A 16,096-nucleotide genomic window follows, 5' to 3' on the forward strand; every position below is an offset into this window, starting at 1 on the left:
GATCAAGCATTTTACATATTCCTTAATGAGATTCACACATTCAAAAATTTAGCCAAATCATCTACACAGATACAAAATAGAGAAATAATTCCTGTTGTCCAGCCTATGATAAGCAGTTAGATGGACAACTTTTTAAAATTATTTCATCATGGGATAATAGATTTCGCTCTAGAAGCAATCTTCAAGGTGACTGAATGCAAGCCCCTCATCTTTTAGATGAGAAGATTAATAGTTAAAGGAGTTTCCCAGGGTCACTCAGAAGAGTCTGAGGCAGAAACTGAACCAAGGTCTCCCTGATGCCAAGGCCAGGTCTCTATCCATTATTCCAAGAGATTATCTTCAAGGGATAGTCCAGCTGAGACCAGAATGGAAAAACAAAGAGAGTAGTCTGGTTTACATTTAAAAAATTCCAAGATCTTTGGAGATACAAAACTGGTACCTGAAACAATTATAAGTCAACAAGTGATCATTAAGCATCTTACATGGACCAGGAATTGTGCTAAGATAACTGAGGTATAATGATCTAATTCTTGGAGATCTTCAGGAAAGGGAAATTCACTACCACCTGAGGCAATACCATTCATTTCGATAGTTCTAATTATTTAGGAGTTTCCTCATATATGAAGTTTAAATTTATCTTTTTCCCCTAATTTTTTATTTTTTCCTAATTTTTTATTTTTCCTAATTTTGCCCTATGGAACTGGTTAGAAAGTGATTTTTCTTGTACCCCAAAACTCTTCAAAAATTTAAAGACAGCAATTATGTCAATTCTCCCCCTTCTGTTTTGCAAGTACTTCTCCGGATTAAATATCCTCATTTTCTTAAGCCTATAAATGGCATGATCTCCGTACTTTACATTTTTCTGGTCCTTCTTCTCTGGACATTCTCCAGATTATTAATTCCCTTCATAAAATGTAAGGCCTAGAATTAAACCATATATCTTATTTGCAAATTTGATAAGTGTCATCTATGTCTTTACCTGTCTTAGGCAGTTGGTAACTCAGTGAACAGAACACTGCCTCTTAGTATCAGGAAGTCCTAAATTCAATCCAGTCTCAGATACTTACTTGCTATGAGGGACAAGTTATTTAATTTCTATTTGTCTCAAACTCCCAGAGTTGCTTGTGAGCTTTAAATGAGATAATCTTTGAAAAAGCATATAACACATTTAGCCCTTAGATGCCTAGCCTAGCATATTGTCAGCACTTCTACAAATCCTCATTCCTTCTATCTAAACTGTTGATAAAATTGCTAAACAGCATTCTCTTAGAGTTCTTTTAAAGAATCCTATCAATTTGGAAAGAGGGTCAGGATATTCAACCAGTTCCATATACATGTAAGTATATACTTATGTGACCTACCATTTCTCTATCTTGCCCATAAGAATTGCAAGAAAGACTTTTATAAACTCCTCATTAATATTTAGGTAAACAGAGACTTCTGGGGCAGATGCCAGCATGAAGCTAGCATGCTCCCAGAGGTTTTCCCTACACAACACTAAATGAACCTCTACATGACATTAAAGCTACAGATTGGAGGATCTTCAGTGAAGGTCTGTCTCTTTGGGGAAAAGGGAAAGTAAAGTCCAGGTAGGCATGAGAGCAGGATAGTCAGCAGGAGGCTTTTAGCTACAGTGCAGTCTAGGTCCTGACAGCTAGATAGAAAGCTAACATGGAGAGTTTCAACCCCAGACAAAGTCTGAACTCTAAGAACACTGGAGCAAAAGACAGGACTGGGTTGGAAACAAACCAATAAATAGGAAGAGCCTGGTCATAAAAGAGGGGGGGGGGAACCTCTGTATAGGCAGTGTCTGGACTGTTTAGGCAACATCTTGATAAGCCAGAGATCAGCCCCAAGTCCCAGCACAAAAACACTTGGGTCTATATTCTCTATATCCCAAGAGTAGGGTTCAAACATTCAAAATGAGCAAAAAAAACCCCCTATAACAGTGGTAACCATAGAAAGTGGCCATGCAGATAGAAATGACCAAAAATGCTACCTCAGAAGAAGAAAACAGTAGCAAATTAACTACACTGAAAATCTCAAAGGAGTTTATGAATTGAACTCAAATACAAAAACTCAAAGAAGAACTTAAAAAAAGAATTTAAAAACCAAAGAAGAAAGGAAGAAGAAAAATGGGGGAAAAAAAAGAAATGAAAGCCATGCAGAAAAATATGAAAAATTGACCAAAGGAATCAACTCCTTTAAAAGTAAAAATAAATAACTGGAAAAAGAATGTAACTAACTCTTCAAAAAATAAAATTGATCAACTGGAAAAGGAATGAAACTCATCTGAAACTCAAATTGGCAAATTGGAAAGGGAATTCAACTCAGTAAAAAGTAAAACTGGAAAAGAAAACACAAAAGCTAACTGAAGAAAATAAAACCCTAAAAATTAGATTTGGACAAGAGAAGCCAATGAATTTATGAGACACTAAAATTTCATCAAAATCAAAAGCCTAAAAAATTGAAGAAAATGTAAAGTACCTTTTAGGAAAAGCAAACAACTGGAAAATAAAGAAGAGACAATTTACGAATTATTGCTCTACCAGAAATCCTAGACCAAAAAAAAAAATCCTGAAATATATCTTTCAGGAAATTACCAGGGAAAATGTCCAAATATACTAGATCAAGAAGACAAAAATAGTCATTGAAAGAATATATAGAACATCTCCAGAAAGTGATCCCAGGATAAAAACTCCAAGGACTATTATAGCCAAAATCCAAAATTCTCAAATAAAGGAGAAAATACTACAAGCAGCAAAAAAAGAAGCAGTTTAAATGCAAAGGAAGCACAATCAGAATTACACATGACTTATCAGCTTCAACCCTAAAGGATTGAAGGGCCTGATATTTTGGAGGGTAAAGGATCTTGAATTACAACCAAGAATTTACTACCCCGCAAAATTCATCATATTCTGTCTGGGGAAAATTTGGATGCTCAATGAAATAAGAGGACTTCCAAAATTTCCTGATAAAAAGACCAGAACTGAACAGAGAATTCAATCTTCAAATGCAAGACTCAAGAGATGCATAAAAAGGCAAGCACAAAGGGGGAAAAAAATCAAATGCTACTCAAGAATATTAAATTGTATACAACCTTATAAGGGAAGATAACACTTGTAACAATTGAAAATTGTATTTCTCTTAGAATAGTTAAAGGGTTGAATATAAGTGAAGAGATTGTACTTAGAGGATATGGGTATGGTTGGTTCTTGTTCTTTGTTTTCAAAGAAGACCAAAATGACATCACAATGTTTGAGACAAATTATAAATTGATCAGACCAATATGAACTCAGAATGCTCTACCCCAGGTCAGGCACAAATAGTTCAAGTGAACTCCTGGGGTGTTTACTTTAAGCTTATGTATCTCATGTTTTCTTTGAGCTACTTTAATTCTGCCTTGCTCATAGAGTTCAGCATTTTCTCTGATGAGGGCACCCTAATCCCTTCTGGTCCTGGGCCAATGTCTCCCATGCCTTACAACCAATGCTAAAGTTCTTAAGAAAGACCTTCAGGATGTCCCTGTACTTAGAGTACTTTGAGGCTCTATACATAATTAAATTAGAAGAGACTTTACAAGATACTGAAAGGTTCATAGCACAGGGGCAGAGGGTGGGAGCATACTTAGAAGGGATGGACATTAAGGGATTTGGAAGAGATTTTATCTCAATCCAAAGAGGGTTTTAGTGTTATAGTTGGGGAAACTAAAGGGATAATTGGAGAGAACATACTCAATGCTTTGGTTGGGGAGGGTTGTAGGGCTGTGGTTAGAGTACTATAGAGATGGAGGGAGAGAGTATACTTAGAGGAACTAGACATGAAAACATCATGAAGAGATGTACTTTGCTTGAAGCTTTGACTTCAATTGGAGTAAATATGTTGGGGTAGAGGGATACAAATTGTTCATGAAATGATTTGGCTTTGCAAGATACTTCGGTTCATGAGGATTTTGTGTTCATGGCAGTTACTTTGAGAGGTATATTTCTAATAAGACAGAAGAGGGGAGAGTACTTAGTGACTATGAGACAATGCTATGCATCAAGTAATCAAGCAATCAATCAATCTACCTTTGATAGATTTTATTTTGATTGATAGTACTTCTATCAGGTCAGATAAAAGGAGTATATTTTGACAAAAGAGATGTAAGTACAAGACAGGGTTAAAACAATAAAAACATAAAAAAGAAGGATTATACTGGGAGAAGGCTAGGCATTAGTGAATGAAGAGGCACAAAAACTTATAGTAGAGAGAAAGAAGGGAGGGAGGGTGTGAACACTGAGTAAATCCCATTCAATAGATTTGGCCCAGAGAGGAAATAACATATATTCCCAATTGGGTTTAAAAATCTATTCTTCCACCCCAGGAAGTTGGGTGGAAGGGAGAAAAAGGAAAAGGGAAAGGAAGAAAAGACAAAGGAGAAACTTAAAGTATAAGTGAAAGAAAATTTAAAGTTAAAATTTAAAAAAATTAAAGGGGAAAAGAAGTAAAACACTGGTGAGAGGAATAAGAGGAAAGGAAAGAGAAACAGGAAAAGATAACATGGAGGGAAATAAAAATTTGGTAATCTTAACTGTAAAAGTGAATGAGATGAACTCTCTCATAAAACAGAAGTAGATAGCAGAATGGATTAAAAATGAGAATCACATTTGAAACACACACACACACACACACACACACATACACACACATATATATGTATATACAGTATAAAGGCTTGAGCAAAATATATTATTCTTCAAAAGGGAGTAAAAAATAATTAGGGGTAGCAATCCTGATCTCATACAAAGCAAAAGCAAAAATAAATCTCATTAAAAGAGATAAGGAAGGAAACTACATTTTTAAAAATGTCACCATAGGCAATGAAGTAATATCATTATTAAACATATATGAATTTAATGGTATAGCATCCAAATTCTTAGAGGAGAAACTGAATTACAAGGAGACATAGACATAGACAGTAAAAGTGGGGTACCTCAATCTCTTTCTCTCAGAACTAGATAAATCTAACCACAAAATAAACAAGAAGGAAGTTAAGAAGGTGAATAAAATCTTAGAAGTATGATAGACCACTGGAGAAAACTGAATGGGGATAGAAAAGAATATACTTATTTTTCTGCAGTAAATGCTACCTATAACAAAACTGACCCTGCACTAGGGCATAAAACCTTACATTCAAATGCAGAAAATCAGAATTAATAAATGCAAATTTCAGATCATTATGCAACAAAAATGACATGTTATAAAAGAGCATGAAAAGATAAACCAAAAATTAATTGATAACCAAATAACTTAATTTTAAAGAATGAATAGAGCAAACAACAAATCATAGAAATAATCAATCATTTCATTCAAGAAAATGATAACAATGAGACATAGTACCAAAATGTATATCTTTAATTGCTTATATGAATAAAATAAAGAGATCAAGTACACAACTAAAAAAAGAACAAATTAAAGATCCTCAATTAAGCACCAAATTCTGAAAATTAGGGAGCAGATGGATGGCGCAGTGGATAGAGCACCTGCCCTGGAGTCAGGAAGACCTGAGTTCAAATCCAGACTCAGACATTTAATAATTGCCTAATTATGTGACCTAAGGCAAATCACTTAACCTCATGTCTTTAAATAAATAAAAAATTAAAAACCTAAAATGAGAAATTCTGAAAATCAAAGGAGAGATTAATAAAATTGAAGGCACCACTACTATTCAATATTGTATTAGAAATGTTAGCATCAGCAATTAGAGAAGAAAAAAAAATTAAAGGAATTAGAATTGGGAAGGAAGAGACAAAACTCTCACTATTCGCAGATGACATGATGGTCTACCTAGAGAATCCCAAGAAATCATCTAAAAAACTACTGGAAACAATTAGCAATTTTAGCAAAGTTGCAGGTTATAAAATAAACCCCCATAAATCCTCAACTTTCCTATATATGACTAGCAAGAAACAGCAGGAAGAGCTAGAAAGAGAAATCCCATTCAAAGTAACCTCAGACAGTGTAAAATACTTGGGCGTCTATTTGCCAAGACAGACTCAGAATCTTTTTGAAAACAATTATAAAACACTTCTCACAGAAATTAAATCAGATTTAAATAGCTGGGCAAATATCAACTGCTCATGGATAGGTAGAGCTAATATAATAAAAATGACAATTCTACCAAAACTAAACTATCTGTTTAGTACCCTACCAATCAAAATTCCAAAAAAATTACTTTAATGAGCTAGAAAAAATTGTAAGTAAATTCATATGGAGAAATAAAAAGTCAAGAATTGCCAGGAGCTTAATGAAAAAAATGCAAACGAAGGTGGATTAGCACTACCAGATCTAAAATTATATTATAAAGCATCAGTCATCAAAACTATTTGGTATTGGCTAAGAAATAGAGTGGTGGACCAGCGGAATAGACTAGGTGTAAAAGCAAGAGAGGATTATAGTAATCTGTTGTTTGATAAACCCAAAGAATCAGGCCACCAGGATAAAAATTTCCTCTTTGATAAAAACTGCTGGGATAATTGGAAGTTAGCATGGAAGAAACTTAGATTAGACCAACACCTCACACCCTTTACCAAGATAAGATCCAAATGGTTACAGGACATAGACATAAAAAACAATACTATAAGCAAATTAGAAGATCAAGGACTAGTCTACCTGTCAGATCTATGGAAAGGGGAACAGTTTATGACTAAGGAAGAGTTGGAGAACATCACTAAAAACCAATTAGATGATTTCGATTACATTAAATTAAAAAGTTTTTGCACAGGTAAAACCAATGTAATCAAAATCAAAAGAAAAGTAGTAAATTGGGAAACAATCTTTACAACTAATGATTCTGACAAAGGACTCATTTCTAAAATATACAGAGAACTGAGTCATATTTTTAAAACAAAAAAGCCATTCCCCAATTGACAAATGGTCAAAGGATATGCAAAGGCAATTTACAGATGAGGAGATCAAAGCAATCCATAGCCACATGAAAAAAATGCTCTAAATCATTAATTATTAGAGAAATGCAAATTAAAGCTTCGTTGAGGTACCACCTCACACCTCTCAGATTGGCCAGTATGACCAGGAAGGATAATAATCATTGTTGGAAGGGATGTGGGAAATCTGGGACACTATTACACTGTTGGTGGAGCTGTGAACTCATCCAACCCTTCTGGAGAGCTATTTGGAACTATGCCCAAAGGGCAACAAAAATGTGCATACCCTTTGACCCAGCAATACCACTACTGGGTCTATACCCTGAAGAGATGAGGAAAAAGGGTAAAAACATTACTTGTACAAAAATATTTATAGCAGCCCTATTTGTGGTGGCAAAGAATTGGAAATCCAGTAAATGTCCTTCAATTGGGGAATGGTTTAGCAAACTGTGGTATATGTATGTCATGGAATACTATTGTTCTATTAGAAATCAGGAGGGATGGGATTTCAGGGAAACCTGGAGGGAATTTGCATGAACTGATGCTGAGTGAGATGAGCAGAACCAGAAAAACACTGTACACCCTAACAGCAACATGGGAGTGATGTTCAACCTTGAAGGACTTGCTCATTCCATCAGCGCAACAATTGGGAACAATTTTTGGCTGTCTGCAAAGGAGAGTACCATCTGTATCCAGATAAGGAGCTGTGGAGTTTGAACAAAGTACAAGGACTATTCCCTTTAATTTGGAAAAAAAAAAAACCCAGATGTCTTATGGTTTGATCTGGTTACCTCTGAGAATTCTGTTCTCTTTAAGGATATGATTTCTCTCTCATCACACCCAATTTGGATCGAGGTACAACATGGAAACAAAGTAAAGACTGAGGGAGTGCTATCTGTGGGGTGGGGGTGGGGGGAGGGAAGCAAGATTGGGGGAAAAGTGTAAAACTCAAATAATATCTTTAATAAAAATTTAAAAAAATAAATAAAATTGAAGGCAAGAAAACCATTGATCAAATAAATAAAACTAAGAGTTGGTTTTATGAAAAAGCCAATAAAATAAATCAACTTTTGGTTAATCTGATTTTTTAAAAAAAGAAAGAATAATACCAAATTACCAGTATCAAAAATGAAAAGTATGAACTCAGCAATGAGGAGAAAGATATTTTGCCCAACTATATGTCTATAAATTGATAACTTGAGTAAAATGGATAAATATTTATAAAAATACTTCCCAAATTTACAGAAGAGGAACTAAAATAATTAAATAACCTCATTTCAGAAAAAGAGATTGAAGAAATCATCAATAAACTCCCTAAAAAAAAGTCTCCAGGTTCAGATGGATTCACAACTGAATTCTACCAAACATTTATTCTTATTATATGTAAACTATTTTTTATTTTTTTATCTATTTTTTTTGCAAGGCAGTGGGGTTAAGTGGCCCAAGGCCACACAGCTAGGTAATTACTAAGTGTCTGAGACTGAATTAGAACTCAGGTACTACTGACTCCAGGGCTGGTGCTCTATCCACTTAGCTGTCCTGTAAACTATTTTTTTAAAAAAAAATAAGAAATGTTCTGTCAAATTCCTTTTATGGCATGAGTATTATGCTGATACCTAAACCAGGAAGTACCAGAACAGATACACAATTATAGACCACTCTCCCTAATAAACATTGATGCAAAAATCTAAAATAAAATTTTAGCAAATTGGTTACAAGTTATTACTAAGACAATACATCATGATCAAATAGGATTTATACCATGTAGGCAGGGATGGTTCAATAATAGGAAAAATATTAACATAATTGAACATATCAATAACAAAACCAACAAAAAGCATATGATTATCTCAGTAGATGCTGAAAAAACCTTTGACAAAATGCAACATCCATTTTTATTCAATACACTAGAGAGATGGAATAAATGGAGTTTTCCAATAAAATTATAAGCAGTATCTATCTAAAACCATCAAGAAATATTAGCTGTAATGGGGATAAACAAGGAGTACTTCAAATTAGATCAGTGGAAAATAAATATGCCCATTATCACCATTACTATTCAATATAGAATTAGAAATGTTAGCTTTAGCAATGAGAAGATAAGAAATTTAAGAAATCAGAATTGGCAATGGGGAAGTAAAAGTAAAAAATGAAAAAATGATATACTTAGGGAACTCAAGAAAACAACTAAAAACTATTTGATATAATTAACAATGCAAGTAAAGTAGCAGGATATAAAATAAACACACATAAATCATCAGCATTTCTATATATGAACAGCAAAGCTCAAAGGCAAGAGAGATGGAAAGAGAAATTCCATTTAAAGTAACTGCAGGGGTGGCTAGGTGGCACAGTGTGTGTGTGGGGGGTGACTAGGTGGCACAGTGGATAGAGCACCGGCCCTGGGGTCAGGAGCACCTGAGTTCAAATCCAGCCTTAGACACTTAATAATTGCCTAGCTATGTGACCTTTCGCAAGTCATTAACTCCATTACCTTGCAAAAACCAATAAATAAATAGATAAATAAATAAATAAATAAAGTAACTTCAGATAGCATAAAATACTTGGAAATCTCCCTCCCAAGACAAAGTCAGAAACTGTATGAACCAAATTATGAAATACTTTTCATACAAATAAATTCAGATCTAAATAGTTGGGAAAATGTCAATTACTTATGGTTAGGTGGAGCTAATATAAAAAAATGACAATTCTACCCAAATTAAATTACTTATTCAGTGTCATACCAATCAACTACCAAGTTAAGAACAAAACTAATAAAATTCTTCTGGATCAACAAAAGATCAAGAATATCAAGGGAAATGATGAAAAAAATGTAAAGGACGATAACCTAGCTTTATCAGATCTAAAACTGTACCATAAAGCAGCAGTCATCACAATGGCCCCATACTGGTTGAGAAATAGAGTAATGGACCAGTGGATTAGGATAGATACAAAAGTGACAGTAGTAAATGTCTATAGTAATCTATTTGTTTGACAAATCCTAAGACATTGACTTCTGGAATAAGAACTCACTAGTCAACAAAAATTGTTGGAAAAACAAAAATACTATGGCAAAACCTAAGCATAGACCCACATCTCACACCCCTATACCAAAATAAGGTTAAAATGGGTAGAGGATTTGGACATAAAGGGCAATACCATAGACTAATTAACAGATCAAGAAATACTCTATTTGTCAGATCTGTGGCAAGGGGAGAAAATTATGATCAAACCAGAAATAGAACACATTATAAATTGCAAAATGGATGATTTAGATTATATTAAAAAGGTTTTACATGAATAAAACCAATGCTTCCAACATTATAAGGAAAACACAAATCTGGGAAATAATTTTCACAGTTGAGGATCTGATAAAGGCCTCATTTCTAAAATATTTAGAGAACTAAATCAAATTTATAAGGTTATTGGTCATTCTCCAATTGACAAATGATACAAGGATATGAACAGTTTTCTGACAAAGAAATCAAAACCATAATCATATGAAAAAATGTTCCAAATCATTACTAATTACAGAAATGCAAATTAAAACATAAAGAGATTCTGCCTCACCCCTATCAGATTTGACTAAGATGACACAAAGGGAAAGCAATCAATGTTGAAGAGGTTGTATGAGGATTGTAACATTAATGCACTGTTGGTGGGGTTGTAAACTAATCCAACCACTCTGGAGAGCAAAATAGGACTATGGCCAAAGAGCAATAAAACTAATCATACCTTTTGACCTCATAAAACCAATACTAGGTCTATATCTAGAAGAAATCATAAAAAAAATGGGAAAATTCCCACATGTTCTAAAATATTCATAGCAGCTCATTTTGTGATGGCAAAGAATTGGAAATTGAGGTGATGCCCTTCAATTGGGGAATGGCTGAACAAGGTATATGAGTGTTATCTAATACTATTGTTCTATAAGAAGCATGGTAAGAATTACAGGAACTGATGCTGAGTAGTGAATGGAGCAGAACCAAGAAAACATTGTATACATTAACAACAACATTGTTAGTTGATCAACTTTAATGGATGCAGTTCCTCTCAGCAGTTCAGAGTTAGGGCAACCCATATCCAAGGGAAAAAAAAAACAAAAAGCTATCTTCAGTTTTCAAAAATTTCTCTTACGTTTTTCCTTCCTATCCCATGGTTTTCTTTCTTTCCCCCTTAGTCTTAATTCCTCATACATAATTGTAAACATGTTAAACACAAATATATATGTAGAATATGCTACATATACTTTCACTAGACTGTCAATGGGGGAGGAAGAAAAGGTAGGAGAAAATTATGTAACATAAATATGTATGTGGATGAATGTTGAAAAACTTTCTTAACATGCATTTAAAAAATAAAATAAAATGTCAATTGGGGGGAAAAAAAGAATCTAGGTAAACAATATCTACAACATTCCCACAATCTATGAGTTTTTGCAAGAACTGCTCCTTGAGGGAAGAGACTGTTCCAGTTTTTTCTGTGTAACCCTAATACTTAATTCTCTTCTGGTTACCAAGTAGGTTGTTTAATAAATGATGATAGCATTTATTCAGTGCTTTAAGGTTTGTAATCTCATTTAATCCTCACAATAACCCTATGAAAAGATGCTATTATTTCCATTTTCAAATGAAAGAGATTAAGTGATTTGCCCAGGATCATAAAGCTTAGTGGGGTATATCGGGTATTTAGGAAGACTCATACCTCTGGTGTACTAACAGCTCTTTTCAGGGCTGCTTATCTACCTTTTGTGTCCATCTTCACTCAGCTCTTATTGTAGCTCCAAGAAGCTGTATCATGCAGGAAGGAAGGAAGGAAGGAAGGAAGGAAGGAAGGAGGAAAATAGGGAGAGAGGAAGGGAGGAAAGAAGGGAAAAGGAGGGAAAAGCACATTTTTGCCTTTTCTATGACTATTCTTTAGAAAAACATGGACCAGAGTTATAACAGATCTGCATCTTTAGAGGGAAAACCAAAATCAATGAAATGACAAATCCAATTAGGAATGTATAAGTATCCAGCATTTTAAAGTTTACAAAATAATTTATGTCCCTTATCTCCTTCAATTAATATAACAATGCCATAATCTGAATGATACTAAAATTAGTATTTTCATCAAGAAGTTAAGAAGATAGAAAATTGTTGTGACATATCTAAAATCACACAACTAGTAAGAGATACAGCTGAACTCCAGTTCAGGACATCTCATAAATCCTCAATTATACCACTTCTCAATGTTAGAAGGAGAAACAAGAGAGAGCTGTCACAGAAATCTAGAGAGGAGAAGGTGGTCAACAGTTTCAAATGCTCAGGAAAAGTCAAGAGGTAAAGGAACTCTGGAAGATCTTATTTCAAATTAAGCCTAAGACTCTTATCCTAAGAAAGGCATTAATAAGTTCTGTGCCTCAGCTTCCTCATGTAAAGTGATAATAACATCACTTCCTGGGTCTGTAGAGAGAAAAAAATGAGATAATATTCATAAAACACTTTGTAAATCTTAAAGCACAATATAAATATTATCCATTATTTTTTGTCATTACTAGATGATGAATGAAGATAGTTATCCCAAATGTTTTTCTAATGTTCTAGTTCTGCATCACAAATTATTAGACATTTCAAACTGGATATCCCACAGGCAACTCAAACTTAACCTGTCCAAACCAGGCTTAATTTTCTTTTTCCCCAAATCTACCCCCCCTTTTCCAGACTTCCTTATTATTGTTGAGGATGCTGCAATTCTAATCACTCATGTTTGTGATTTTGGGGTCATCCTCATCAACTCTTCATTTTCCTTCACTCCAAACAATTGCCTAATCTTTTTTCCCCACTCATTTCCTCATTTTCATCCAATCACACACCTAATACCATAAATCCAGTTCTCATCATCTTTCATTTGGGATACTGCAACAATTTTCTTTTTTAATTTTTCAACTGACAAAAATTTTCTCTCCCACTCACTAAGAAAAAAAAGGAAAAATAAAATCCTTTTAATGAATGCATAATCAAGAAAACCAAGTTTTTGCCTTGCCCATATTCAAATAAATGTACATTTCAGTCTGCAATTTGAGTCCATCCCCTCTCTTTCAGGAGGTGGGTAGCATTCTTTGCAATAACCTTCTAATTTATCTCTCCATTTTTATCTCTTCCCATTCCAACCCATTCTCCACACCATTACCAAAAATGATTATCCTAAAAGTTTAAATCTGGCCAAGTCTTGTTCCTTTCTACCCCCTTCCCTGCTCCCTTGCTCTATAAACTCTAGTAATTCACCATTACCTGAAGAATCAACTATAAACTTGTTTGACTTTTACAGCTCTTTATGACCCCCTTTCTATCTTTCTAGTCTATTTATGAAACAATCCCCCTCAATGTTATCTATGGTCCAGCCATAACAAACCAACTACTTAATGATACTGCTTCTCAACTTTCATCAAGATGGCAGAGAGAAGACAGGCACAGTGCTAAGGTCTCCTGATCTTTCCCCATCTATCATATGAAACAAACCTCTTAACAGAAATCAGATCCACAAAACCCAGAAAGAAAAGCCAGGAGAAAGAACATCTACCTCAGGATTTGTCTTCTGCAGCTTTGGGTGAGTTAGGGCGGGTAAGTCCACGTGCAGAGGTCAGATCAGCCCCGGATCAGCCAGAATTGGAGCCGGGGAGTCTGAGGGCCCAAGAGCTGGACCTGCTGGATCAGCTGTGGGGCTAGACTGTGGGGAGGGGGAGTGGGCTTGAGTCAACTAGGGAGCAGAGGCACTGGTGTTGGCACTGACCCTCTGGAGTTTGCTGACAAGGCTTGGGGGAGGTGGGGGAGAGTTCCAGTGCAGGAGAGCTGCAGACACCATCCCTGGGCTCCTCGGGTCTGAGGAACCCTGAGTCCACGCCTCCATTTCGGCTGAAGCCCCTTCCCAGAACAAACAATTGCGGACTACTTCTGCCTCAGGCACAGGTGTGTGAGCAGAAGCACCAGCCTAGCTGGCAAGGGAGAGGAATGACTTCACCCCAGGGTAAAGCCCACCATTAATTGAAGGCAAAAGGATTCAATAGCTTCAACCCCTCCCTTCAAGCTAAGGGAGAAGCCCTCAATCAAGGTCACAGACATTCCAGAGAAAGCAACCAACACCTCCTCCTGGCCAGTCAGAGAAATTGCACTCAGTGAGTAAAGCCTCTAGCAATCCCAACACCAAACCCCTGTGAACCAGCCCCTCCCCAACTCAAAGTCTTAGCAGAATGAAGAAGGGTCAGCAGAAAGGTGGATCCATAGAAAAATTCTTGGAAGGAAAAGACCCTAACTCAGAGAGACCTAGAACCTTTGAGGAGAATATGATCTGGTCTCCAGTACAGAAAGACTCCCTTGAAGAAATAAAGGAGTTTAAAAATCATTTGGAAAATTTGGCAAAAGAAACCCAAGAGAAGAGTAATACCTTGCAACAAGAAAACAAATCCTTAGAAAATACAATTGGACAAATACAAAATGAGAATAAATCTCCCAAATCCTCAATTGGGCAAATGCAAAAAGAAAATAATTCTCTCAAAACCTCAATTGGTCAAATGGAAAGCTCTTTCAAAAGTAGAATTGACCAATTGGAAAAGAAATTGCAAAAGGTTAATGAAGAAAACTCCTCCCTAAAAAAAAAAAAGAATGGAGTCTACAGAAACTAATGACTTCATGAGACAGCAAGAGCCTGTCAAACAAAATAAAAAAATAGAAAAAATAGAAGAAAATGTAAAATACCTCATCAATAAAAACACTGACCTCAAGAATAGATTGAGGAGGGGCAACCTGAAAATTATAGGACTTCCTGAAAACACAGAGGAGAAAAAAAAAGCCTGTACTTAATATTACAGGATCTAGTGATGGAAAACTGCCTTGATATCATGGAATCAGAGGGCAAAGTAGTTATTGAAGGAATACATCGATCCCCACCAGAAAAAGATCCTAAAATGAAAACACCAAAGAATGTTGTGGCCAAACTCCAGAACTATCAGATAAAAGAGAAAATCCTGCAAGCAGCGAGAAAGAAACAATTTAAATATCAAGGAGCCACAGTAAGGATCACTCAGGACCTGGCTGCATCAACATTAAGGGATTGGAGGGCCTGGAACAAGATATTTCGAAGAGCAAGGGAGCTTGGAATGCAGCCAAGAATCTATCTTCCTGCAAAGTTGAACCTTCCCTTCCAGGGAAAAAGATGGATATTTAACGAAATGGAAGAATTCCAAAAATTTCTGATGAAAAGACCAGAGCTAAACAGAAAATTTGGACATCAAACAGGAGGTTCAAGAGACACATGAAAAGGTAAAAAAAAAAAAGGTGTGGTAAAAGGAAAAAAAATGCAATCCAGTAAGTTGAAACTGGCTATATTCCAGCATGGGGGGGGGGGGGATATTCTCATAAATCTTGAGAATTGTAACTCTAACAGAGAGAATACACCTAGCCAGAAATGATGGACATTCTTGACCTATCCATGAGACTGCTATCTAATGGGATGTAACTGGCTTTAACCCCACTTTGGAGAAAGACTCTAATAACTCTTAGGAATTTTGACTCTATTCCATAGAATATACTGAACTAGAAGGGACAGACACTCAGAATTTTCTATGACTTAGAATGATCTCAAAAACACTATCTCCTTAAAAAGGGGGACAGGAAAGAGACTGGAGGAGGGAGGGGATTGAATGGGATAAATCTCATTACACTAAGAGGTACAAAAAAACCTATGGTAATAGAGGGGAAGAAGGGAGCAGAGAAGAAACACCTGAATCTTCTTCTCATCAGACTTGGCTTAAAGTCAACCTACACATACTGAGTTAACTTAAAAAACATCTAACCTTTCAAGTATTAAAAGGGGAAAAGGGGAGTGGGGATGGAGAAAGGGAGGGGGAGGGGAAATAGGGGGAACTAACAAAAGGAATGGAAGGGAAAAGGGAAAAAGGGTAAGGGAAAAGAAAGGGGACAGAGTGATATAGGAAGGCAAACACATTGAGGGGGGGGTGATATTCAGTAACAAAATATTGGGGAATATGGATAAAGGGGGGGAAGGGGGAAAATACAAACAGAGGGAAGATAGCATGAAGGGCAATAAAGAATTAGTAATCATAACTTTGAATGTGAATGGGATGAACTCTCCCTTAAAACGTAAGTGAATAGCAGAGTGGATTAAAAACCAGA

This window comes from Macrotis lagotis, chromosome 2 (genome assembly GCF_037893015.1).
Source record: "Macrotis lagotis isolate mMagLag1 chromosome 2, bilby.v1.9.chrom.fasta, whole genome shotgun sequence".
NCBI lineage: Eukaryota > Metazoa > Chordata > Mammalia > Peramelemorphia > Peramelidae > Macrotis > Macrotis lagotis.